Genomic DNA, 27465 nt, shown 5'->3' with positions numbered 1-27465 from the left:
CCGATCCACCACAATCCCAAGATTCACCACCAGCTCAGATCTCATCTGTTGGGAGTTCTTGCCCCAAAATGCACCACTTTACACTTGCTTGTTACAGTGAACTGTATTTGCCATTTTAATGCCTATTCTTCAGAAGAGATCTGTTTGAAACTTTTTGTAATCCATTTTTGTTTTCAGCACCCTAAATAATGTGGTGTAATAAGCAAACTGTGTCACATCAGTGCTCACTTCTAATTCCAGATCATTTATGAACAAGTTAAAGATCACTGGCTCCTATACTTGTGGGGACATGTTCAAGAAAAGTACAGTATGCATTTCTTGCAGAAACATATGCATACTGAGTGTAGATGAGTGATACAGGTAAAGTGTTCTTATACAGTGCAGGTCATTATTCAAAATAAATGGATAAAATAATAATATACCCTCCATCAGATAATGTGTTACATTACATGCTTAGAATGACTTAGGATGGGCTGGTGAGATACAAGGTATACTCTGTGGTGACTGAAGAAATGAAGTGGGCAATGAAGAAACTACAGAGGTAGTGATGCAAATGGAACAAGGAAGCAAATAGACTTGTAGCAGATGTGAGTCCTATAAATATACTTGTGATTAATCTCTGCTGGTTTTGCAAGCTTGGCACATAATTGAAATTAGGTAACATCCACCATCATGGGAGTGGGTTGTTTTCCTGTACTTATATTAGCTAGAGTAGCAATGATGTTTGCATGTCTAAGGTGGGGAATTGAAATCTGAACACCAGGGAGATTTATTTAGTGAATAAATATGAAGAAATTCCATATGGTCTCCTTAGAGCTTGACAAGAAAGACAAACTCTCTGAGCAGCAGGTTCAAACTTAAGGTAAAAAGGAAATAGAATTCAGTTCATCTGCCATCTATAGACATTGACCAGACAGTCACTGGTGCATGATCAAATGTCTGTTGATGCCCATAGAAAGTTCTCTTGACGTCAGTAGGTTTGGCATGCATTCAGTGTCTAGACTCTTCCAGTTCTGTTCTTACACTGGACACTGAAATGTTCACAGATTACCCTTATTTAACCAAACTTTTTTCCCCCCAGAAGTGTCGGCAAGGATAGATTTTCAACTTAATTCCAGCTTTGAATAGGAGGTTATTGTGTCGTTGAGCCCATTCATTTCTTCTGAATCTTCTTAGGCCTGCTTGCAGCCTTTGGAATGCCCAGTCTTAAGAATATCAAACCTCACATTTCCACAACATTCGCAAGGCTAGTGTGCGTTCTTGGCAGATTTGGTGAATGAACACACCTTTTTCTGTGTTGGTGCTGTTACTCTAATACTCTTTCAAGTGAAATTTCTCAGCCTCCCTTTCTGTGTTTGTTTTGCCAGAAATTGCTGCTGCTTGTATTTCAATGGGCTTTTAATATGTAACACCTAATATTATTGCTGCCACATTGAATATATAACATATTTTATCCTTGTTGCTATTAGTGTTTGCTATATTATTTGTTATTGCTTTTTAGAATTTGCTAGTTATATTGATAATATAATATTAATATTAATAATATAATATTAATATTAATATTAATAATAACACATCTTACTTTTTTCAATCATTAAACATTTATTTATTTATTTATTTATTACATTTATATCCCACCATTTTTCCTCCTTAAGGAACCCAAGATGGCATACATAATCCCCCTCTCCATTTTATCCTCATAACAACAACCCTGTGAGGTAGGTTGGGCTGTGAGTCTGTGACTGGCCCAAAGTCACCCAGTGAGCTTTCATGGCCAAACGGGAATTAGAACACAGATCTCCCAACTCCCAGTCCAACACTCTAGCCACTACACCACACTGGCTTTCAGTTAATTAAGCATGTTTGAATGTTTTGTTCCCTTCATTTTCTAGATTAAGCTGCATAGTCAGTAAGAGATAAATCTAATCTATTGCACCTGATCACCTAAGCACCTTCCAGATGATGCTTTTAATGTGCAATCATGCTGCCTCATTCACAGATGTTGTCATCCACTTGTCAGCATGTTTTCCCACCACTTCCTCCATCTTTTTTTTTTTTGTACAGTGGAAAATCTGTTAAGGAAGAAAAGATGGAATAGCTGCACAATGCCTTCTGTTCGTTAGCACTAGGATCCCTCCAACTGGAAACACTTGTAGGTGCTGAAAAGAAGGTGGGGTTCAGGGGGCACCCCAACTTGCCAAACCTCCCATAAACAGGAGCAGGATCCATGATGCTAATGTAATTGTCCTTTGGCATAGTTAATATTTAGCTGCTCAGCTTGTAGTCCACCCCTAGGCTCTGCTCTCCAGGCAATACACAGCAGACCCAAGTGCCTTCACAACAGGTTTTTTTTTATTATTATTACTACAGTATATGAGAGAAGACTAAGACCATTTCTACATGAGGCATTTATCATGCACTTGTGATTGGTCACTCACAGAAGTTTGCGGGTCCTATGCACAATGTCGTCATCCTCCAGGGCACCCCCCACTCTTTGCAAGCTTTATCACTTTTTTTTCATGATGACAAAAGTCTGGAATTTTCCCTCCTCCTGCTATGAACTATGGTAAATCTATGATGTACTGATGAAATGGCACTTTATCACAGCAATACCACAGTGCCATCTAGTGGCTTTATAATGAAACATATAGAATTTGCCCAGAAAGAAAGAAAGAAAAAGGAAAACACACACACGTGAAAAGGAGCCGATCATAATCCTGCAAGGATTCTGGAAGCAGAAGCCCTAGCAAAGTTGCGGGATTTTTGCTTCATGTAGAGCAGCCCTTGGTTCTGGAGAGCCACGTGTCACACTCCCTCAGCTGCAAGGCCTGCAGTAAGAGAGAGAGGGAGAAGCCCTGCCCAGGCCTCCAGAAAAGAAAAAAGAAACTAGAACTTGCAGCATTTTAAAATACAAGTTGACTTTTTTTATTGTATTTCCCTAACTATGGACACATGGATTCAGATGGATTGAAATACAGCCTGTGTTACTTTATTCAGAGCCAGTGTTCATACATCAACAGTGCAATCTTATACATGTCTACCCAGAAGTAAGCCTGACAGAGTTCAGTGGGACTTACTCCCAGGTAAATATGAATAGAATTGCAACCTAAAATTGGTATTTGTTGGCAAGCCATACTACTGGCTAGTCACATAATTGTCAGGGTGGAAACTGAGCCCATAGAGCCCCAGAGCAGTTCTGATTCTGAGGAAGAACAGCAATCCGTGGGAGAGGAGCTTGCTCATCTCTCACAAGCACAGCAGCTGGCAGAGATTCCTCCTGCCAGCATTCCTGAGAGAGATAGTGACCCTGGCAGTGAGAGAGCGCAGGAGGGGGGCTCGCTGGACGCTCGGCTCAGACGCAGGGAGCGACAACAGATGGAGGGCGCCGAAAGGAGGTGCTCTGCTCATTTGGCGCTAAAACAACAGTCGCGTCCTGAGGACCCAAGGGTAAGAGGGAGGATCTCTCCATAGCCCATAAGTTCAGAGTCTTCCAGCGTTTCTCCTTCAAATGGGGACCAACAGCCTTACCTGGAGCTTAGGCTACTCTGCTATCTACCCCAGCGCAGTTCCTTGCTTAGTCACTAGTGCTTAGTATCTGTAAGTGTCATAAAGTAATAAAGGAATAAGGCCTTGGAAAGAATCCTCGTCGTCTGTGTCCTGAGTTGGCTATTGGAGGGGACTGCAAGAGGCAGCTAGGGCGCTCCTGACAATAATCCTAGGCCAGCGGTGGGCAGAAAGTAGATCTCCAGATGCTTTGAACTTCAACTTCCAGCATGCCTGACCACTGGTCATGCTGGAAGAGGCTTATGGGAGTTGAACTACAAAACATCTGGAGATCTACCTTCCGCCCACCCCTGCCCAAAGTCACTGTCAGCCAGCTAGGTTATAGAATGCCATCTTGTTCTTAAGCAGCCGTCTTATAGAAGTGAGGAACTCATGTACTGCGCCAAAGGCTTAGAATGTGGCCACAGCTAATGTTCTAGGCCTGGAACAATGACAAGATAAGGTTGGCATATACCCCACCTTACATTCCCAAATCACCTGTGCATGTCGAAAATAATGAAGCCTTTCTTTGGAATGACTGGTGCTGGAATGACACCAACAGTTGCTGGAAGAACATCAACACCAGCTGGAAAGATAACCAAACTACAAATGAGGAATGATAACATCGTTGAGTTATAAGCAAAATAGTTATAGTCAGTTGTTTTAATCAAGGGGTGTAAACACCGGGTGATTTTGCTTCCATCTGTGTACTTGCCATGTGTTGTTAAGTCTGAATTTGATCATTGGGTACCTTCCTGAGGGGCACCCATTTGCCCATGACTCTGAAGAAAGAGCCGAACAGTTGTAACGGGCCGTGTAATTGCGGAAAACTAGGTTGAAAAACAAATTCCAATGTCTAACAGCACTGACTGTGTTTGTCTGCTTATTGACCACCCTTCCTTGGCCCTCAGTCAGGGTCACACCCTGGCTATGCGATGTGTTTAATGACTCTTATGGTAGGCCATACAGTGAAGGAACTGCTGGATTGCCCTGTTGCAAAGCCAGATCCATTTTCAGCCTAATAACAGGTGAGTCTCTTTCCCAACAGTTCTGTATATGGATTGAAAGTCTAGCAGCACAACAGTGTGATCAGGCAACCACTTCACTGCATGGCCAGCTGGGAGGGGCTGTGGCTCAGTGGTAGAGCACCTGCTTTGAATGCAGGAGGTCCCAGGTTCAATCCCCAGCATCTCCAGGTAGGGCTGGAAAAATTCCTGCCTGAAACCCTAGATAGCCGCTGCCAGCCAGTGTCCACAATACTGGGCTAGATGGACCAATTGTCTGATTCAGTATAATGCAGCTTCCTATGTTCCTAATGAGCATCACTGCTCAGCTGGGACCAATGTTTGATTGTCATATTAACTGACAGGTTCATCTATAAAAATATCCAAGTCTACTCACACATAACAATAATTGCCCCCCCACACACACACACACTCACACATGCACACACAAACCCTTCTGGACGTGCTGCATTCTGAGCTATGTAGTATTAGGATCATAAGTCTTATCCTCCTGCAGGAGAAAGAGATCATATTGTAAAGGCTGTGTACTGGTCCTCGAGAATATGATCTTCTTATGAAGCCCAGTCTTCAGGAAACCCTCCCTAGTGCTTAGAAATTTGTTATTCTGCTGAAATCTTATCCAGAGGTAGGTCTTCTCTTATGCCTCATCCATACAACCTTTCAAAAGGTTTTCCTGAATGTTCAGATTTCCTTGGTGCACCTTTTGAGGTGCGTTTGCTGGCTGCAGCACAGGCCAAAGTCAATAAAATAAACTCTGCCCCACAGTAAGAAGCATATTCTAAAGTGCTCGCCATGATGAATGTTCTATTGATTGGAAAAGAACAAAGGACAGAAAGAATCAGGCTCTAAGCCAAGTATTTATGACACCACAAAGCCTGACTTTCAATAATGGTTAGATACATTCATCTTCCTCAGCCCAGCACAAGTTCAAGGAATGATGAATAGCTACAGCAATGGAAGCACAGCACAGCACTACACATGACACTAAACACATCACTTTAAGTTGTGTGAATCATTTGACCAAGGGAGAGGATCTCCCAGGGGTGGGATTTTCATCAGATTTTCATTAGGGTTATAGCAGGGGGAAAAGGACTAAACTTCCATTCTCTGTGGTCCTGATTTTATTTGCCCTGGCTGTAAATATATATTTGTTCATCCATCCATCCATCCATCCATCCATCCATCCATTTATTACATTTCTATCCTGCCCAATAGCCAAAGCTCTCTGGGCAGCTCACAAAAAATTAAAACTCTAAAAATACAATAGAATAACATAATATAAACCCATTTGCATATAAACATCTACAACAATTTTGAACCATCAACAATAAAATCCTAGGACCCATTAAAAATCTTATTGTATGCTGTCAAATGCCTGGGAGTAGAAGAAGGTGCTGTAAAAATGCCAATGTTTGCACCAGGCGGACCTCACTTGGGAGAGTGTTCCATAATTGGGGGGCCACCACTGAGAAGATCCTCTCCCTTGTTGCCATCTTCTGAACTGCCCTCAGAGAAGACACTTGGATGAGGGCCTCAGGTGAAGATTGTAGTGTACGGGGAGATTCATATCGGGAGAGGCACTCCATCAGGTATTATGGTATTGGAATTTGTCCAATAGCAAGTGTTCTCTGGGTGGATTACAAAGAGTTAAAATAATGAAATACAATACAAATATTTTAAATAAAAATAAACAATACAAAATGGCAAACAGAACAGGAGTAGATAAATATATAAGAACAGCCATGAAATTCTAAAAAAAAACCCTATAGGTCTCTAAAATGCCTGGGAGAAAAGGAAGGTATTTGCTGGGCACTGAAAAGATAACAATATATGCACCAGGTGAATCTCCTTTGGGAGGACATTCCATAAATGGGGTGCCACCTCTGAGAAGGCCCTTTCTCTTGTAACCACCCACTTAACTTCCTGCAGTAGTGAGACTGATTTCATTTAAAGTGATGCATTTAGTGTTGCATATAGTTTAGCCCCAACTTGTTGGATGACATGGGCAGCTTTATCCTATGATCCCACTGTGATGGTCCCATTAGTCCTCTTCTTACATTGGCATAGTCAATATCTTGTTCAGTATCAGGGTATGTTTACTGGAATGGGGGATGGGTGTTGACATCACTCAGCTGTAGCTATAAAGTGGAGGAGAGCTATGCAGTTGCTGGAGGACATTATTGGGAAGCAGAAGGGGAAAGACTGGGCCATAATACAATAAATATATTAAAAACAAAATAAATGCAGTTATCCTTAGGTGTGAAATTAACTAGACCAGAAGTAGCTTGTGGTCTAGTCAATTCTGCTACTTTATTGACATGCATAGACTCCTCTTTTTCATTATAATTCTATAGTGATGAAAGCATGAATCAGGGAAGTTCACAGCAATGAGAAAGGGAAATTCACTTTTACTGTTCTAAAGAAAATATTTTCTGTAGACAGCCTGTCTGTTCCTTGAGTGTCTTACATTCCATGGTAGTAGTAGTAATGTTTTAGAAGTAGTAATGTTCAAATGTTTGATGAATCATCTGATAATGGTGGCATGAATGCTACACTCATGTTTCCAATAGAGTTTTAATTGTTGGAATCAGTCTTTACTATTGTATGTGTTCTGCTCCTGTGATGCATAGTACAAAGGAGAATGCACAATCATACAGAAGCAACTATTTGGCCAGGCAGTGAATATGATTAGAATCTTTGTTTACCTTACCTGGGCATGCCTGTGTTCTAAGGCAATGAGACCAATGTGCATAAAGATCCAGGCCACTCATTAGATTCAGTTCAGACTTCAGACTGTGGGGATACTGATTCAAGCTCTGGAGTTTCTGACAATTGCCGTGTGCCTTTTGAACATTACTGCTACTACCGGCTGTTGTGAAAGAATTGCTAGGCTCTCGCCTGTACTCTCCAAGTTCTCTCATGACTCATGAGACCACTGGCTTTCCAACCTGCACACCCAGTTAAGGTCACAAGGAAAACTTCCTATCACCAGTTAAAGGAGCAATGTTTAGACAGAAAAAAGTCCTACAATTCCCAGAATTCCCAAGCCAGCCATGCTGCCTGGGGAATGCTGGAAGCTGTAGCAGGTTTTTCTATCTAAATATGCATAGGATTGCACCCTTAATCAAGCTTTTACCAATGGTATTCATCCTGTCTTCTTAATTAAAGCATCATACTTCAAAATCCTAAGCTGAGAGTACTGGTGAATGTGCAATGGTCAGCATGACACATCTTAAAGCAGCCTTCCTCAACCTGGTGCTCTCCAGATGTGCTGGACTACAACTCCCACAATCCTCTGAGGAATGTGGGAGTTGTGGTCCAACACATCTGGAGGGTACCAGGTTGGGAAATGCTGTTTTGAGGGATATATTTGTGAGAAACAGTGATGTGCTGCCCTTGTCAAAATCAGGGCCTTATAACAGGAGGTCTGTGGTTCATTTTAGATAATTCTTTGCATTCCTTGGAGTATTTACTATTTACAGTAGTAAAAGTGTGGCAAGAAAGGACTGCCAGCCTTGTACTACTCAACAAAGTTTCCTTAAAATGTTGTCCTTTACCTATGAAAAATGGTTTATGACTTATGAAGGAAGACCTTGTAATGACAATATCAAAGGCAGTTGCATTTTTTTGGGAACAGAGATCCCATACATTCCCAGCCAAAAAATATAGACCTGTCTGAATGTTTAACAAGTAGGTTCTTATACAAGGACACAAGTATGTGTTTCATTACAGTGACTGTCAGTGCATTCACTAACATACCAAGTTTTATCTATAATCTTCTACACATGAGCGAGAAATCTAAGGTTCATTATTTTTCCAGTTGCATATGTTTCTGAAAGGCACAATCCATTTCAGCTGTAGAGTACTGGGTTCTGCTTAATTATAACATCCACTTGGTTTCAGTAAATATTTTTCTTATGCACCATGTGGCAGTTATACCCACCGATGTAAGAAATTCTCATTTTACTAGGGGCTTCTTCAAGGTTCATTGGAAACATTTATGTCAACTCTGGGCCTGTCTGCAGCGAGGCACTCCAGTTCCAACAGCTGAGGGCCAAAGCAGATTCAAATTACTTCAAATCTGTGTCTAGCAGCTACTTCTTTTTCATTTTTAGAGTAGGTACAGGGCCTCAGATTTAGATTAGGATCCTACTGGGGACGAGGGGGATGTAGGGAACTCTTAAGATCTGGATGGCCTACTCTAGAGTAAAAATGAACAAAAGATGTGGCTGCTAAACACGGATTCAGGGTGAAATCCTATGCATGTTTAGACAAAAAAGGGTCCTACAACTCCCAGCATTCCCCAGCCTGCATGGCTGGCTGGAGAATGGGAGTTGTAGGACTTCTTTCTGTCTAAGCATGCACAGGATTTCACCCTTAAAGTAATGTCTGTTTTGGCCCTGACAAAATACAAGAGGATGGATGATGTGAGTGATGGCTGTCCACCTTTAATTTCACCAAACAAACAGATGTGCAGTGGAATCGTATGCATGGTTACTCCGAGTAAGCCCCACTCCAATAAGTCCCAAGGAACTATGAACAGGATTGCAGCCCAAATTTCCATCCATTGCAACATGGCCTGGAATCTTATGTGAGTGAGTAAATCCACAACCTTCAGGGAAGATAGTTAGGCAATGTGTGTTTGCGAGAACATTGCGCAGGAATTCAAGTCCTTTAGATATTCAGTGATATTTCACAAAACCTACATACAGTCACCTGCTTGCTTTGTTTCATTTCACTTCAATTCCACATGTTCTGCCTCTGTTTGAAAAATCTATGAGAGGAAACTGCATCCATGTCCATGGAGGCCTTCAGTGGGCAAGCTAGAAATTACCCATTTTCTGGTAGGCAGAATCAGGAGATACAGCAGAGAAATATGTCAAAGAACAAAACAAATAAGAAAGCACACCTCAGTGTATGGGTGTATGGCTTTCCATACCATTTTAAAGGATCTGACTTTAGTACAAGCCATTCTGTCCAGTTCAGCCTGTCATGAATTTGACTGGCATACATATTTGTTCCCAAATGGTAAGATATAAATTAATACTTGGAAAAACAGATGAGAAAGGTCCACCTCTAGAACTATTGGGAATTACATGTGTCTATAACGAAGACGCATGATGGACTATTTGTTGCTTCCATTAATTCCCATAATGCTTATATGTCTGTTTTTCAATGTGACTGTGCTTGAGCAGTCTATAAATAAAATCTCAGTGGGAGAGATAGATGTCTTTGGGACATTGTTCAGGATCAGTGACTAGAAAACCAAAGAACTTAAGATCTGCCACCCAGCTCTGAAATGTCTTTTGGATAAGAAATATTTTTATACAGAAGTCATGTAAAGGAAGAATTCCTTTGCCTTATGTTGCAATGTGCAATTTATACTGACAGTATAAGCCTAGGCATGTTACTCAGAAGGAAGCCACATGGAGTTCAATGGGACTTACAGTCAGGTAATATGTTTAGGATTTCAGCCTAGGATTATTTGTGACAATCAAGCTGGAAGTTCTCCTGCAAATAAATAGCACAGAACTCCCCTTCATTTCAATGAGGCTTGCCCAGCAGAACTTCCACTGGATTGTGCCGATAGTTTTTAAAAAGTAAACATTAGTATATATGTGCATAGAACTGGACAAAAACAGAAAGCCATTTATTCAGTATCCTATATGTAGGGCGCTAACAAAATCTGAGTCTTACGGGCAGTATGCACAGACTCTGGGCTTCTTCACATGGTGCTTTTATCCTGCTATTAAGATTGCTCACTCACAGAAGTTTGTGGGCCCTTTAGATGGTGCCATTACCCCCAGGGCGTCTCCTGCACTAAATGACCTTTATTCCATTTTTAAATAGATCGGAGATAATGAGCTATCAAATTACCCCGCTTGTGTCCCACATGAGTTCCCTCTGTGAAACAGGAAAAGCCTCGAAAAGAGGAGTGAGATCAATGGAACATATGGAAGACTCAGATAAGGGGGAGAGGGAGGGGGAAAGGGGCAGGGGGCAAGGAAGCACATGTAAAGGGAGTCCGTCGTGATTCTGCATTTAAAATGGAAGCAGACAGCCCCATTTTAAATGTGTGATTTTAGGCTGGTGTAGAGATGCTCTCTCTCTTTCCTTCAGCATCAGAAGAACTGGCGGGGGTGGTGGTGAGAAAAGTAAGCCTCATACAAAATGCTTAGGCAGTCATATTCGATTCATGAATAATACCTGACTTTTGGTACTGACCTCTGGTGACTTTGGATGGTATGCATATTTATAGGGAAGTAATCTTTCCTCAAAATTCGAACCTCACCAATAAATCTTGTTTGATGCTAAGTGGATATTATGATCACATTACACAAGACCATTTTTGGATATGGAAATAATCTACATCAGGGGTGCAGAACTTCAGGCTCTGGGAACAAATCCAGAGCTCCTGGGCTCCCAACTTGGCTCTCTGGGGTTCCTCAGAAGGTCATGCCCCTTTCAACTTGCCTCACCGCCTTTCCCCTGACTATTCCTGGAGGAAAAAGCTATCAATAGCTACTGGTCCTGATGGCTGTGTGCTACCTCCAGTACCAGAGGTAGTGAGCCTATGTACACCAGTTGCTGGGGAACATGGGTGGGAGGGTGCTGTTGCACTCATGCCCTGCTTGTGGGTTCCCGGTTGACAGCTCGTTGGCCACTGTGTGAACAGAATGTTGGACTAGATGGAACCTTGGTCTGATCCAGCAGGCCTCTTCTTATGTTCTTACTGATCACTTGGTGGTGTCCTGGCTTTTGTGCAGGTTTTCCCCCTTCCAAAAGGTTGAAATGCCTCCCCTAAGGCTTAGTTACTGGCAGTATGAGCTAAATTATGCTGGTATTTTTGGCCCTGCCCCTTTTGCCTTCAGCCCACCACTGGAATGTGGCTCCTGAGAGCTTCTCTGTCATTGAATTCAGCCCTTAGGCTGAAAGAGGTTCTGCACCCCTGTTGGGGGACAAACATCCTTTTTGATGAAAACTGCCTGTATCTACATTACGTCGTATTTGGCAGCTGTCTGAAGCACACAGGTGTGTTGATCCAGCCAGGGGGCTGCTTCATACCTGTATCCCTAACTGGATGGGAATTGCTCTTTGTGTTAGCATGTAATTTCCCAGCCTGCTGTCCCAGCTGGAGCAGCATGTGTATAGCCCAATAAAGATCCTCAGTAGGCTGCTGTTCAGCTGTTCAGGATGGGCACAGGGTGAGGTGAGCTGTATTTAGTCCCCTCTCTTCACCCAGAGAGTCAAACTGAATCTGAACCAAAACTCAGGGCCAACTTTTTTTTTTTTTTTAATGAATCAGGACCATTATCTGAAAGTCTCTGTTGGACGTAAACCAGAACAAAAAATAATTGAACCCTGCAAAAAACAAAATAAAAATCAAGATATCCATCCAAGTAAGGGTTCGATCTAGAGATGAGTTGGAATTTCATTTGATTTTGATTTGGTAAGAATTTACCAACATTTGGAAAGTTCTTCATATTCAGGATGGAAGTAATTTGAGCATAGAAAAATTGAATGTGGGAGAAACCAAAACCAACAGATTTGTCCAACCAGGCCCACAGCTTTGAGTGCTTACCTCTTAAAAGTCTAGATTTGAATCCCTGTGTCCCTGGGAGTCACAACCATCTTTGTGATGATGAATTAGGGTCGCCACCTCTCTTTTTTTCTGACAACCTCTTCATTTCCAACAGCTATACGTTCGGCAGTTACATCATGATCCTCTCCATGCTGGGAACAGCTCTGCCCATTTACCAAAAATCGCAAATTCCTTCATATTTGGAATGGAAAGAACTTGAGTTTTTTTTAAAAAAAATTCAAATGCAGAAGAAAGTGAAACCGACATCGTTAGCTATCCCTAGTTTGATCAAAAACACCGGATGTAGTATACTCACTGGCTCAACCAGTACTAGAAGGAATCTGAATGAGCACATAAAATAAAATTAATACCTGGGAGGATTTATATATTTAGGGTTTGTCCAGGCTTCAGTATTGGGAGGGGTCATAGCTCAGTGGTAGAGCACCTGCTTTGCATGCAGAAGGCTCCAGGTTCAATCCCTGGCATCTCCAGGTAGGGCTAGGAAACAATCCTGCCTGAAACCCTGGAGAGCCACTGCTGCCAGTCAGCATCAGCAATACTGGTCTAGTTGGACCAATGGTCTGAATCAGTTTAAGGCAGCTTCCTATGTTCCTCCTCTGCCCTGTTCTAGAAGTCTGGGCCTGTCAAGCATCAGGCAGGGGTTGGACTAATGACCTGCTTCCTCTTTCAGGCAGAAGCCACTGCAGTAAGTTACAAAGGGAAAATGACTGACTGAGGGCCAGACTAAACATTCCTTTATGAAGCATAGCTGAGCTATGCATGATTGTCTCCCCTACTCTCCAGCAAGTGTGCATGGCCCTGATTTGGATTGAAAATGATGACCCTTCCAGAAATCATCAGACCATTTGGTTCAAGTAACTTCAGACCTGGCACAACTACAGTTAGAGGTTTCACTTTTTGGCAGCAATTCACATGAGCCTGTGAGATCATACTGGGGTACTTTCCAGCCACCAGGTTCCTGTGAAGCACACCAGGAAGTGGTGCTCATAACGTAACAGTAGTCATGCCAAGGCAGGCAATATTGCCTCTACAAGATTGCATCACATGGAGCATTTTCAAGCATCTTAACCAGCTCAAAAGCACAGGTGTGCATGGATTCCGGAGTGGCTTAGCAGCAAACGCATCTTCCTCCAAATCTGCACGAAGGCTCTCTTCAGATCTTCAGATGAATGTGTAAATGTTGGGAGCAGGGACATCATATGCAATCCTGCTTCCTCCCTGCACTTGCACAAGAGGTCACCAACCATCTGTAGAGGACCACTGTTTTGTCTTTCCTCGTTTCTCACTGATTATCACACATTCAGTGACGCATGCCTTTTAAATGATGACCCTTCCAAAAATCATCAGTCCAAGCTGGACAGGTGGAATGTGAAATGGATAGGCACATGATCATACCTATCTAGTGAAAAAGATAATATCTACAGCTTTATTTTTAACCATCCTTGATAATCTGCAGCAAGTGCTTGCACGGGCAGGTCTATTTTTAAAGAAACTTGGTTTACTTCATTTTTAAAAATTTACAGTGGCTTTCTTCACTGCAATTGGCACTCGTGTGTGAAATACACAAGTACCTGGTCAGTTGTGAGGGTTTCTGCATACATAAACAATGGGTTTCCTTTTAAATTATGTGAAAGTGATGACCAAGAAAGCCTTGTGCTTGGTAACTCTCAGCTGCTTTGTCCCATTCCAAGGGTGTTGTGTCCATGTGCCACCATGCAGTGAATCTGGCCTTTGGACTAGGGATGGCGGAGAATTTCTCCACGAATCTCTGGGAGGCCGAATGCCAACGCATTCGGCCCCCCGAAATTGGTGGAGAAACGGTCCGCCACCCCCCCCCGCCACCCCCCCGGAATAGGACTTACCTTTGGCGAATGTCCCTGGCGCTGGCGGCTCCCGGTGGCGGTTCGGCAGTGGTTCAGTGGCGGCGGTGGCCGGTCTTCCGACCGGCTGCCGCCGCCATTTCCAAGTACAAACAACAACAACAACAACAAATGTTATAGGCTACGTAAAGATTTACGTAGCCTATCATGGCTAGATTTTCAAAAAACACTGTGATAGGCTATGTAAATCCTTACATAGCCTATCACGGCTGACTTTGGGGGGGGGAAAGCGCGTATGCAAATGGCGGCGCCCATGGGCGCCGCCATTTGCGTTCCTTATTTGGGCAAGTGTAATCTACGTAAACATTTACGTAGACTACGGCGAAAATAAGGGCAACGCAAATAGTGTTGCCCTTATTTTCGCCGTAGTCTATGTAAATGTTTACGTAGACTACACGTGCCTAAATAAGGAACGCAAATGGCAGTTCCCATGGGCGCCGCCATTTGCGTACGCGCTTTTTTTCCCCCCAAAGTCAGCCATGATAGGCTACATAAGGATTTGTGTAGCCTATCACGGCTGACTGCAGGGACGCAAACGGCGGTGGCTATGGCCGCTGCCATTTGCGTCCTGGCAGGAGACGAGATTCGCGGCCGGAGGGACGGGGTGCCTCCCCCCTGGCCAGAATTTCGGCAGGGAGGGGTGGGGCGCCTCCCACTCCACCCAGAATTTCAGGGGGAGGGACGGAGCGCCTCCCCCCCCCACCGCGAAGCAAGCTGCGGGATAAGGTAAGGGACTTTCGTCCATCCCTACTTTGGACTGCCATTTCAAACCACCCTAACTGTGATTTAGGGTTAGGGATGATGTGCCAAAAGCGGACTCAACAGAGGGCAGCACATGCCCATTCTATTTCATATTGCTCTGGCCCCTTCAAAGGAAGAACATGTTGGGTTTGAAAGCTTGCAACATCTGGAAACCAGTGAAAGAGCTAGGGCAATGAAAAGATGAGCCAATGAAAGATATAATTTCCCCTATTCTATATCTCCCAGGGGTAGTCACATGATTATCTGGTTGAGGGGAATCTTCTCCTCCCACTCCCATGTTGCCATACAGGTTGAATTATCTGACTTGTGTTACAAGCAGAAGCTGAAATTCTGACATTCTGTACAGCATTTCTTGCTGCACTGGGATAAAGTTTACTGCAAATTAAGGTTTCTATGCATGGGGGTATGAGGGTCAAAACTATCACAGTTAAACACACAGCTATATGGGGCCCTGATCCAGACTGGGATCATAGTACCTGGGGAGAGGTGTTTTTTTAACCCTTTCCTCTCCAGCCCATTTTCCCTCTAAAAATCACCCCAGCTATCTGTAGTAAACAGAACCTTTGAGAGAAGTAACGGCAGGGACGTGTGTGTAAGCTGGGATGGGAAGGAACCCGATTTGGATCAGGGCCCCATATGATTGCTTTTTCTTGAAATAAAAATTGGCCATTGTTAAGCACACTTAAAAAAAGGTGCTTAGCATATTGTGTAATTTGACTTGTCAGTTCACCAGGTTGCTATGAACAAGTGGCTGTCACCGGCCCAGAAAAAAGGCAGTAGCCCCAAGCAGGCTATCACATTCACTGGCATTTATTGCGTGAGAGTTGCATATCCCATGATCTATTCATTTTGAAGTGGGAAATGACATTTAAGACACTTTTACAGGTACAACTTTTACAGCAGTGTAAAACACGGTACATGATTCCTGTGGGTAAACTACAGTCCAAACCCATCTTGGAATTAAGTGCTGTAAGTTTACGTTATGAGAAGAAAAAGTGTGGGTTGATGGGACCAAAGTGAAATGTTGAGACTGAAAAATCAGATGAAGAGTGTTTCAGACGTAACATCCAGTACATAAATACCTGAGGGCTAGAGCGTCAATCTCTTGATTGACGTGCTGTTGGTTTCCAGGTTAGTGAAGGATGTAGCATCACAGATAAGATTTATGTGGTTCTGGGAGAAGTTATTTACTCCATGAATAAGCACACCTTTCAAAGCAGCCAGATATAATGAAAGAGCCAGGAATGGAAACATGATTTCTGAGGAAGAAGGAAAGTCAAAGAAAATAGAGAAGAGCTTTTATGCAGGTGAAGTTTGTGGCTGCAGTCCAGCAAATCTGACACACAATGAGGCTTTCATGTTGGCTGTTATGGTATTGAAAAGAACTCCAGATACACACAGGCTGAATCTACACATTGCCGTTATACCATTATCATACCATTATCATAACTATTGGTACACATGACACCAATGGGCACCAATAGTTATGATAACGGTATAACTGCTATGTGTCGATTCATCCACAGACTTTCTCCTGCCCCACACCAGAAATGGGAGACTCATACTCTTGTGATTCCTCCCCATTGAAGTCAATTCTACTTAAGGAAGTTTCTAAAACTATCTTGGAATTTCTTCCCAAATTTTGGGGTCCCAAATTACCTGGTCTTGTTTTCAAAATAGAAGAACAAATGCATTTGGATTCCTTTATTTTTCCTTTTTCCATTTCTGAACTTTGAACAGAGTGCTGCAAGTGCAGTTTGCCACAGCTTCTAGGTCCTTCATGACTTCTTCCTCTCTCAGCATTATCTGCATGCAGGTATGTGTAAACCTGTGCAGTGCAGCCCTCTGGTGGAATGCCTTGAGTTCAATCCCTTTTGACCCTGAAGAGCTACAGTAGAAGGGTTAGTTCTGAGAGTAATTGTCAAAGAATCATAGAACAGTAGGGTTGGAAGGGGTCTATAAGACCATCGAGTCCAACCCCCTGCTTAATGCAGGAATCCAAATCAAAGCATCCCTGACAGATGGCTGTCTGTCTGTCTGTCTGTCTCCCAGTGTGGGAGAGCCCACTACCTCCCTAAGTAATTGGTTCCATTGTCATGTTGTCTAGTAGTCAGGAAGTTTTTCCTGATGTTCAGCCAGAATCTGGCTTCCTGTAACTTGAGCCCATTATTCTGTGTCCTTTACTCTGGGATGATCAAGAAGAGATCCTGGTCTTCCTCTCTGTGGCAACCTTTCAAGTACTTGAACAGCGCTATCATATCTCCCCTCAGTCTTCTGTTCTCAAGGCTAAACATGCCCAGTACTTTCAGTATCTCCCCATAGGGCTTTTTTTTCCAATCACCTAATCATCTTTGTTGTCCTCCTCTGAACCTTTTCCAGTTTGTCTGCATCCTTCTTCAAGTGTGGTGCGCAGAACTGGACACAGTACACCAGATGAGGCCTAACCGGCGCTGAGTAGAGGGGAACTAGTACTTCCTGGGATTTGGAAGCTATGCTTCTATTAATGCAGCCCAAAAGAGCATTTGCCATTTTTGCAGCCACATCACATTGTTGGTTCGTATTCAGCTTGTGATCTACAGCAATTCCAAGATCCTTCTCACTTGTGGTATTGTTGAGCCAAGTATCGCCCAGCTTGTAACTGTGCATTTGGTTTCTTTTTCTAAGTAGCCTCATGCAGTCTCATGCTTCATGTTCTTGCTGAGCTCTTTCTCCCTTGAATATATTGTTGTAAGCTGACGAGACACAGGAATTCCTTATCTTGTCAAAGGTCATACAATTGTATATCTTGTTCTCTGCTGTTCTCTTCTGTTCTCTCCTTATCATGGCTACCCTATAACCCAGTTCTTGTATTATAAACAATAGTGCTAAGAGAAGAAATGTTGAGGATTGCAACCCCATGCGGGAGGGAGAGGAGGAGCCGTTTCATATATGTCACAATGTCTATAAAACCAATGTGCTAATGTAAATCGGGGCTTCTGGCTCTTTGGAAACGATTCCAGCCTTAAGCCCGCGCGTTAAATAAAGAATCTCTTTTTCCTTCACTCCGTGGTCTCTCTGACTCTGGGTTCTGCAACATAAATGGTGCCGTGACTCGGATGTGGCAGGCTCTGAGCCAGACAGGTGGCAGTTGCCTGCTCTTGATCGCCGCACCGGGAAGACGAGCTCGGCGCATGCCTCCCTTTCTTGGCGCCACCGACCTTTTTGTCGAGTGAATGGGAGAAAGCCTGCACCGGGATCGCCCAAACGGCAGCGAGCAGCAAGAGAACCTTGGGAAGCGGAGGAAGGAACTTGAGCCCTGCCTGTATCGCAGCTGCAATTGAGTTGAAACCCACATTGGAAGCCTTCAGGAGAAAGGCAAGTATATGGGAAAAAGAGGGCCCCGCCTTTAGGGAGAAAGGCCACTGGGCAGAAAAAAAGAGGGCCCCGCCTTATGAAGAAGGTCAGTGTTGGTGGTATACGTATACAAAAGAACCTACTCCTTGCGGGTAGAAGGGGGGCCTGATCACACCCCCGAGTGGGCGCCAGTACCTAGCACGCCAGTACTCAGTAGGAAGCTGAGGAAGCTGGGGAAGCCGTTTTCCGCTCTGGTAAAAAGTGGGAAAAGTGGGTGGCAGGGACATATGGATGCAGTGGAGAGAATGATTGTGTGAGTGGCTACTGCGGTTTCTGAAGCATACCGTTGACCGTCCGGGTGCCCAGGCCAGTAGCAAAGTGCGTGGTGTGAAAAATCCTCTTGTGTCGGCCAGTGAGACCCCTTACTCACTGACCAATTCCCATTCCCTAATTGTGTCTGTCTTCAATTTAGGAGGGAGGCTATGGGTGGTGGGGGAAGCAAACCTTGCACCCCCTTGAGATGTATGTCAAACAAAGAAGGAAAAAGGTTTTTTTTTTTTAAAGATTCAGAATAAAGAGAGAAAACAGCAAAAAGCTCAAGGTCGAGCTGAGAGGAAAAAAAACAAGATCTGAGGCTGTTAATTAGAAAAATGTTGCAGGACAGTCTGGCTTTTAACAAAGCGTGGGAGCGTGAGAGTGTAAGGCCGAAGAAGTAGCTGTTAGCCTAGCGCGCCGAGGGGGGGGGGCAGGAAAATTGCCCACAACGTTCTGAGTTGTGCAACATCATCACCTCGCCTAATTGAGATGAAATCCCTAAAAAATGGAAACTGAAAATGAAGACCCAGAAGATGAAGGCAAAATAGAAAATAAAGGTGAAGAATCAGCCCCCAGAGCACAGGCTAGACCCCTCTTCGAGTGAAAAGTGTGCCATAAGACTGTCCCAAAGCAGAATGAAGCGGAAAGACCATGTTGAAGATCTCTGTCAAGGTAACCATGTTTAGCTTTGAACTGTGTTAAAATTGCATAGAGCCTGTAGCTACTGACCATCAGCTATATGATTTCTGAAGAGCGTAACCATTAAGCTTTTGCCGTGGGATTCCCTGCAATGAAGAAATCTCACTGATTTGAGTGTCCAGTGTTACACTGCCTAAGTATGTGTGCTAAAGAGACCGAGAAACCAGACAGCATGTTCCTGGCCAAGCCAAAATCACGCTACTGCCATGCTCCTGAAAGCTGCAATAAACTGTGTAAGCTGAAAGACCCAACCTGATTGAGAAGAAAATATTGGAGCAACTGTCTTAAAAAACAATGAGATCTGTGTAGCTGGCTGGCTGACGCTGTCAGTGATGTTACAACTTTAAATTAAGACTGTTTTCCTGTTTGAGACCCCAGCGAAGAAAGCTAACCCGAGTTATTTGTTGCCCGTGCCAAAGCAAGAATTTGGTGGCCCTGTACCTCATCGTGTCCTGTTTTGAGCTTGGGATTTACAAATACAAACAAACTGAGAAGCTTGCCTTTGAAGTCCTGCAAATCACCCCACCGCCTCCCTGAAGATTAATGGCTGCCTGAAAAATGCAAGTATAAAGCGATGCCCATCACCCCCCAGCGTCCTGAGTTTCGGCACTCAGTGTTTCAGTGCTTTCGTGTACCAGGTTAGAAGAAAAAAAAAAAGAGTAAGTTTTTAAAATGTCTGTGAGAGAACCTGACAGAAGTAAAATAAAATTTACAGAGGAGTTGCCCAAGTTAAAGCATCATGGCTAGAGAGCTGAGCTGTGCCGCTCTGTTTAAACAGAAGCCTTGCTAAAAAGTTAAAGGCCCTTGTCTGTCAGAAGGGGTGTAGGGCCACACTTTCCCTTTTTAAACTGATGCAAAAGTGGAGAGCCTTTGCTGGAAACATCGCATATTCATTGCCCAGAGCCTTCACTGTTTGCCTCCATCATCATCTGGGCTTTTTAGAGACACTCTGCACATGAACTAAAATTTTAAATTTTCAAAGACTTGCCATGGACAGTGCTATGAAGCTTTTGATAAACTTGAACTCTCATCGCTGTAGACCATGTGTCTGTGTTTGTAGTCAGCTCAGTGTACAGCAGGCTGAGTTTGATCTGTGACTTTTAGATTTCCTTCTGCCAGAACTCATGCAGCATAGAGTTGCCGATGCAAAAATGGTGACCTAGAACTCTTTGTGTGTGTGGGTATGCCTGTCCCTTGATTTTGATGAGCCCTGAGCTTTCAGCCAGAAGAGCAGTATGATTGCTGGATCTGCTCCATCATGCCTTACCATGCAAAAAGTGTTTTCCATTCATTGTGTTAAATTGCAGAAAAAGTTTGTTGTGTATATTTTATGATTTCTTAAATATCATAAAATATATGTGATATTTGCAGATTAGTGTTAGTTGCAACTCCAAATAATACTAAGTGTGGTTCCCAATGGATGACGAGGAGAAAAGACAAAGTCAAGTAGAAGAAAGACAAAAGCAAGTAAAAAAGAAGGAATAGAGAAAGTAGCAGACAGATAGAGAAGAGAGAAAAAAAGAAGAAAGAAAAGGCAAGAGGCAAAAAAAAAAAAAAAACATTTATAAAAAAGAAGCGTGGCCATAGTTGCCCCCAGGGTAAATTAAAAGCAGCTGATTGTGCCTGGAGCTTATTACCTGGGGTAAAGTAGCCACAATAATGTAATAGTTCTTTAAAATGAAGAAGATGTAGCTAGAGGGAGAGGAGGGGCCTATCCCAAATGTGTGTCAGTGGGACTAGTGTAAGGCAGAAAAGTTTAAGTAAGTTTAACTTGAAAAAGACAAATAAAGAGACAAGGCTGGTGCATGGAGCAGAAAGTTTTATATAAAAAGTTTGAAACATGATCTGCAATACAGGCAGATCAGCAAAGAAAAAGAAAGCAAAAGAAAGAGAAAAAATTTGTCTTCCCATACTAATAAATAAAAAGTGTTATCAAGCACTTTGGGAAGCGAAGTTGTTTACAGGAAGCTGTGCCTGAGAACCAAACACTTCTAGCCTATGCTGAAAATGCTTGCTAGTGTTATGGGTAACATGTATGGTATAAAACCCATTTAGCGCAATAGCTCGTGGTTCAGAGAAGCTGTCTGATCCAACCATTAAGTACGCCTGTGTGCTGTAAGTTACCCAATAAAGTCTCCTTGTAAGTAACCCCCCCTGCTGGAATCCCAAAACACAAGTGCGGCTAGAGCGCCTCACCCAGTATCAAACCCTGCTGTTAGAAGCCATGAAAGCAGGTATGAAGAAGTCAGTTAATATGACCAAAGTGTCTAAAGTGCTGCAAGGTGCCACCGAGGCCCCAGAGCGTACTTGGAGCGTCTTTCAAATGCCTATCGCCAGTATACCCCCCTCCCTCGACCCAGAGGCCCAAGAAGACGTAAACGAAAAAAGAAAAGAAGAAGACCCGGCAGAGGCAGAAGATTCTTAAAAAAGAACCAGTGTGCCCAGTGTGGACAAGATGGACATTAGTGGCATGAATGCCCAAATAAAATAAATCAAATACACAAAGGAGAAAACCAAAGGGGCCAGAATGGGCGAAGAGAGAGACAGCTTGAGAGGGGCCATGACATTGACTGTGAGGGGCAGTGACATTGACTTCATGATTGACACTGGAGTGGCATCAAGAGCAAGCAAACGTTAGCCTTAAACAAGAAGTCCAAACACTAAGCAAAGGTCTTCAAGCCCAGCGGCGCTTTGTCTTAAAAAAATAAGCCATTCCCATCACAGAAGCTCATCCTTTCCAACCAAGAGTTAAAGTATGAGTTAAAGAGGGAAAAATAACCCTTTGACTCCCAGATGGAGAGGACTGAAAACTGTCATACTTTCCACCCCCGCAGCTATGAAAGCAGCTAGAATTAAACCCTGGATACATTGGACACGAGTCAAGAGAGCGAGAGGGGGAAAGTAGACCATAAACAGAAATCCTGAAAATCCTTTAAAAATCATTCTGAAAAAGCAGTAAGAAGACTCAGGCTAGACCTTACTGTGGACACACCGGGAAACTGTCCCCCTGCGTACGGTCAGACCTGCAACTGGAGAACTGAAGAAGGGGACTAGACCCTACTGCAGCTTGCCAGGTGAATAGCTGCCCAGCGTACGGTCAGATCCCAAAGAAGATCAAACATGCGTGTTGTAGTGTTAGTAGTGTTGCATTGTGTCTCCTTAATAAGGTGCAAAAAGGGGGGTCTGCCCCTGGAAAAAGAAGTTTGTCCCAGTGATTTGCTGATAATTACTGGCTTCACCTGGCTAACATCACGAGAATAAAACATTTTTGTTTGCCAAGAGGTATACCTGCAAACAGGCTTATTAGCTCTTGCCTAATACCTGTCTGTAGACATCCTGGGAAAATTCAAAAAGATACCATGTTAAAAGTTTATGGTGTAAGTTTAACTTATTCCCAAAATGCTAATTGGGGCGTGGTTGCAAAGATCCTACCCCCTACAGAGTTCACTCTACGCACCCCCATCGTTGCTGAAACAAATGCTACGTGTGCACAAATGCTTAATTGTCAAAATTTTTTCCAGAAAATACAAAGCTATCCCTGGCCCCCTTCCACTGTAATAAAATTCAAAACATATCTTTTAATGATGCCCACATACTTTTGCCTCATGGATAGTTTTAGACATGTAATTTCCGCACTTGGTCATTCATTCCTGCCAACTTGTCTGATAACCACCCATGTTGCCTCAGCCGCCAATTGAACTGGTGCCAATTCTTCCCCTGTAGCCCGAGAAAATCCGTCAACGGCAGCCTCGAGCACTCCAACTAACTAAAAATTGTAATAGTCATGTGCAGTTATATTCTGACTCAGAAAAATTGGCCTTAGCAATGTCACTATTTGGGGTTCCAGGTTTAGCCTTGGCTAATGGTCTAAAGAACAACTGGTTAGCTTGCAGCTTAGCCAAAAGCATAAATGCCACCTCACGAGCATTGTCATTGTTAAATAAAGAGTTGCGTGATCTAAGAGGTGCAGTTCTAGAAAATAGAGCTGGTATAGATTACCTCTTCCTTCTTCATCATTTAAGTTGTGAGACACACCAAAAGCTCTGTTGTTTTAACTTAACTGATAATGGCAATGCTGTAAATAAACAAATCAACAAGCTGCACAATATAGTAGCTTACAAAACAATAAAACAAAACAATTAGCTCAATTAGTTGACCCTTTGGCTTCCAGATCTTAGCTAGCTTAAAAGCATTGTTCATCCTAATTCTACCAGTATTGTTCATAAAAGTTCTGTTATGTCTCTGCGTTCCTTGTCTTATGCGCTGTTTAACCAATCTGTTTTATGTCTCAGCTAGTAAAACTGCTGCCCTCTACGCTCTAATAGCCCAACAAGAGGCTAAGTAATATGTATGTCACAAAAAGCTTTGTATGGTTATCAGAAATGCTATAATTGTAATGAAATTATGCATTTAAGGGGGGAATGTAGCAGCCATATCGGGGATCAGACTAAGTAGCCTCATGCAGTCTCATGCTTCATGTTCTTGCTGAGCTCTTTCTCCCTTGAATATATTGTTGTAAGCTGACGAGACACAGGAATTCCTTATCTTGTCAAAGGTCATACAATTGTATATCTTGTTCTCTGCTGTTCTCTTCTGTTCTCTCCTTATCATGGCTACCCTATAACCCAGTTCTTGTATTATAAACAATAGTGCTAAGAGAAGAAATGTTGAGGATTGCAACCCCATGCGGGAGGGAGAGGAGGAGCCGTTTCATATATGTCACAATGTCTATAAAACCAATGTGCTAATGTAAATCGGGGCTTCTGGCTCTTTGGAAACGATTCCAGCCTTAAGCCCGCGCGTTAAATAAAGAATCTCTTTTTCCTTCACTCCGTGGTCTCTCTGACTCTGGGTTCTGCAACACTAGGTGCAAAACTTGGCATTTATCCCTATTAAATTTCATTCTGTTGTTTTCAGCCCAATGTTATGTGGATTACGTGAGCCAGACTACATGTTACACTAATCACATATCGTATAGCTGAGGGACAGCTTTTCCTTTACTCTAGTATAAGCATCTTTCTCCCTCACCCATCCCACTACTGGTACTGTGTGAACCCAGGTCCCAGGGTTCCCACCACCCTGCAGGGCTGCTGCTAGGGAAAGCAGGGTTATGTATGCATTGCTAAAACACTGCTGTGGTGAGTTCAAGAGACAGGATTTGTCTTCCTGCCCATGGCAGCTGGCTGGAATGAAGCCCACATGAACTGGATAAGGGTGGGGGTGGGAAAGCAGAGGTGGGCAGTGAGCAGGAGGTGCAGCACCTGCTTTATAAGCAGCAAAGAAGGCTGAGGAAGGGAATGTGAAGGACTGAGAAGACAGAGAAAGATTGTGAGGGAATAGACGCAGTACTGACAGTCTTGGAAAAGAAAGACTTTGTGAACCATTAGTTGGTTTGGAGGAGGATAGACAGTCTTTCATGCCATCGTCGTCATCATCATCATCAAATCCCCCCAATATAAAATACAATAAAAACATTTAAAGGAATAACATACAACACAAAACAACAAACACTGCAGGAATAGATAGAACAGCTGTAAAACTCTAGAACTAGGTGATGAACTGGGCCTCCTAGGTCCAAGAACAAAGACCTCGAGTGTTTCTAAGCCCTGTCATAAGATGGGGCTGAGAATATTCTGAGGGACTGGGATCTTGTGGAGAGCTCCACAACTGCAAAAACACGATCAACTTCACCATATATTTTACACCAAGATTTGTTTTGTGCAGTGTTCTGCTTGCATACATATGTTTGGCACATTGGTAAAACACCACACCAAAATAATGTTGATGAAATCATAGGTATAATCTCTTCTCCTTCTCCTTCTCCTTCTTCTCCTTCTTCTTCTTCTTCTTCTTCTTCTTCTTCTTCTTCTTCTTCTTCTTCTTCTTCGCAGTGTTGAATGAATGTGTGCACACCTAGAGATCATGGTGTGTGGGGGAGAGATAAAGGAATGGAAAGTTGCAAGAATCAGAGCATGCTCCATTTCCAGAACTAATGCTACAATTTCATCTAGTTAAACTGAAGTTCAGGAGGTCTGGAACTCAGGACAGAAGAAACCCCATAAAAGGCATCCTGCGTTCCACTGCAAACATTTAATTGAAAATCACTTCATGTAGATATAAAGCTATTGAAGTGGTGCATATGAGGAAATGTGGGTAATGGTTGCTATAGGGATGGTGGAGAAATCCGCCACAGACTCCAATGAGGCCGGATTCTAAAATTCCCCGTAGTCTGTGGCGGAATGGACTACCCCCCCGCCACCCGCCAAAATCCCCCCAGGATGGACCCTACCTGGCGGTGGCTGGTCCGGGTCGTCATCTTTGTTCTGCAGCCATCCGCTGCCGGACTGTGGAACAAAATGGCGTCCAGCATAGCGGACACCATTTGCGTCCCTGCCCTTGGCCATGATTGGCTACATAAATATTTATGTAGCCTATCAAGGCCAAAAGCAGGGACACAAATGGTGGCCGCTACCGGGCTTTGGAACAAAATGGCGTCCAGCATAGCGGACGCCATTTCCGTCCCTGCTCTTTGCCGTGATAGGGTACGTAAATATTTACGTAGCCAATCATAGCAAAGGGCAGGGACGCAAATAGCATCCCCTATGCCGGACGCCATTTGCAGCCACAGCCCGGCAGTGGATGGAAGTCCGGCTGCGGGTGGCCCCGGCCGGCGGCTCCACGGACTTGTCGCGGAGTGGAGCTGGCCGGGGAGGATTCCGGGGGGAGAGACGGATCGCTTCCTCCCTCCGTGAACTCCCCCAGCGGACTGGTGAGTTTGTTCTGTATACCCCTAGGTTGCTAAGCAGAGAGGGGTAGGGTAGAGGAAGGAGCTGTGTAGGTTCTCATGGTAAAATGGGTTAAGAGTTGTTATCCTAGGAAAACTGCCTGTGTAAGTAAGCCCATGGGAAAACCCTCTTGAGTAGTTGGCTAGACTAGAATTTGACCTTCTGCCTTTTATGAGACTGACAGAAATGTACTTTTTACCTTATTTCATTTGTTTATTTATTTATTTATTTATTTCTATACCGCCCAATAGCCGAAGCTCTCTGGGCGGTTCACAAAAATTAAAACCAAACAACACACAATAAAACAATTTAAAATATATAGAACATTAAAACCACAATATAACAATACAACCACAATAAAACCTAGCAGCAGTACAGGAATTTAAAATACAGATTTAAAACAGCAAAGATAAAAATTTAGAAAGCTAAAAAGCCTGGGAAAATAAAAAGGTCTTCACCTGGCGCTGAAAGGAGTACAATGTAGGCGCCAGGCGAACCTCACTAGGGAGCTCATTCCAGAGCCGGGGTGCCACAACAGAAAAAGCCCTCCTCCTGGTAGCCACCCGCCTCACTTCCTTTGGCAGGGGCTCACGGAGAAGGGCCGCTGATGATGATCTTAAGGTCCAGGTAGGGGGGAGTGCAACCCCCTCCAGAACAGGTTATGTTCTCCTAGATGTTTTCTCTCTACAAGGCAAGCCATAAACCTAGTAGCAGAAAGAGATCTTCAGTAGAACTGTCTTGAATACAGAGTGGGATGTCCTGAAACATTACACACTAGGGCCACATCATGAAAGGGAGAGACAAAGTCCCAGGATGTAAAAAATAAAGTTTTATTCCTCAGAGTAGCCCAGTGTGTTTCTGCCCTGTACCATACATTTCTGAGCCTACTTCTGGAATTAAACATGTTAAATATAATCACTATATATCTCTGAAAAAGTATAAAAATAAATCCTCCGACTGTTCATTGTTAGAGACATATATTTTTTCAGAGGTTTCTGTAGGCTACATTTAAAATTTGTAAATCCCCGTAAAAGGCCCAGAAATGTATGGTACTGGACCGAAACATGCTGGACTATTCTGAGGAATAAAATTTTATTTTTTACACCCTGGGACTTTGTTTCTCCTTTTCATGCTGTGATTGTGGATCCTCTCCAGTTTTAACTTTGGTTCCTTTTCTACACACTAGGGTCAGCCTGAGGGAATTTATAAAAACAAGTGAAAGCGAAAATTTTAAAAGGGTCATGTAGCCCTTGGCCTAAGTTCATGTGACGCCTGGCCTAATTTCATGCAGATGGGTGTGGGGAGTCCAAAAGAAGAGAAACAGGGTGAGATGGGGGGAAAAAGTGTGTTGTGTTAGGAACATAGAATCATAGAACAGTAGGGTTGGAAGGGGCCTACAAGGCCATCAAGACCAACCCCCTGCTCAATGCAGGAATCCAAGTCAGAGCATCCCTGACAGATGGCTGTCCAGCCTCGTCTTGAAGACCTCCAGTGTGGGAGAGCCCACCACCTCCCTAGGT

General features: G+C 43.4%; 1 non-coding gene across 1 annotated transcript; it reads left to right on the top strand.

Moving 5' to 3' along the window:
* Positions 1 to 4666: 4666 nt before the first annotated feature.
* On the top strand, positions 4667 to 4738 carry TRNAS-UGA (transfer RNA serine (anticodon UGA)). The gene has a single exon. It is a non-coding gene; the product is annotated as a tRNA-Ser (tRNA).
* The last annotated feature ends 22727 nt before the right edge of the window (positions 4739 to 27465 follow it).

This window comes from Heloderma suspectum, chromosome 2, assembly GCF_057233095.1.
Source record: "Heloderma suspectum isolate Gila_16-S chromosome 2, 16-S_ref, whole genome shotgun sequence".
NCBI classification, from domain to species: domain Eukaryota; kingdom Metazoa; phylum Chordata; class Lepidosauria; order Squamata; family Helodermatidae; genus Heloderma; species Heloderma suspectum.
This window is presented reverse-complemented; position numbering and strand designations above follow the sequence as displayed.